At 36.5% G+C, this 611-nt stretch overlaps 1 protein-coding gene across 1 annotated transcript in view; it reads right to left on the bottom strand.

Moving 5' to 3' along the window:
- RGS7BP (regulator of G protein signaling 7 binding protein) overlaps positions 1–611 on the bottom strand; it is a 58655-nt gene that overhangs the window by 21924 nt on the left and 36120 nt on the right. The window lies entirely within an intron of this gene.

Genomic DNA, 611 nt, shown 5'->3' with positions numbered 1-611 from the left:
TGAAGTCTTCTCCTTCTTCTTTTTTTTTCCACTTGAAATTCTAAAATTCTTTTGAAAATTCACTATATGAGATTATTACTACAGAGTCAGGAACCTTGCCTTTAAAATGAATTTATGAATTGCTCCTTAAGATTATGATTCCTTCACATCACTGACTTTATGTTAGCAAGAGAACAAGTATGTATCAAATACATGTTAAGGACTGTACGTGTATGTAGATTGCTTCCTATTTATTTCCATGGAAACTACAACTAATACAAAGAGCATGATAACACTACTTTGTAAAGCAAATTTTCAGCTACAAAACACTCTTCTATAACATAGTCACCACCATTAGTTGTGCATTTTCACCAGAGGTGAACAAAAGCCTGTATGCCGCACTCATAAAAATGTTCACCATTGGAGGTGATCCACTGTCACTGTCACACTGCTGAAATGAACCTTTGACCACCACACTGTTCTCATATCCAATGTTGGTCTCCAGAGGCATTCAGCAAACATCAGTCAATGTTAATGGGTACCATTTTTTCCACATAGAATTACAGAATCACAGAATGATTTCCTTCCTTCCTTCCTTCCTTCCTTCCTTCCTTCCTTCCTTCCTTCCTTCC

The sequence above is a fragment of the Meleagris gallopavo genome, chromosome Z (genome assembly GCF_000146605.3).
Source record: "Meleagris gallopavo isolate NT-WF06-2002-E0010 breed Aviagen turkey brand Nicholas breeding stock chromosome Z, Turkey_5.1, whole genome shotgun sequence".
Lineage (NCBI taxonomy): Eukaryota > Metazoa > Chordata > Aves > Galliformes > Phasianidae > Meleagris > Meleagris gallopavo.
This window is presented reverse-complemented; position numbering and strand designations above follow the sequence as displayed.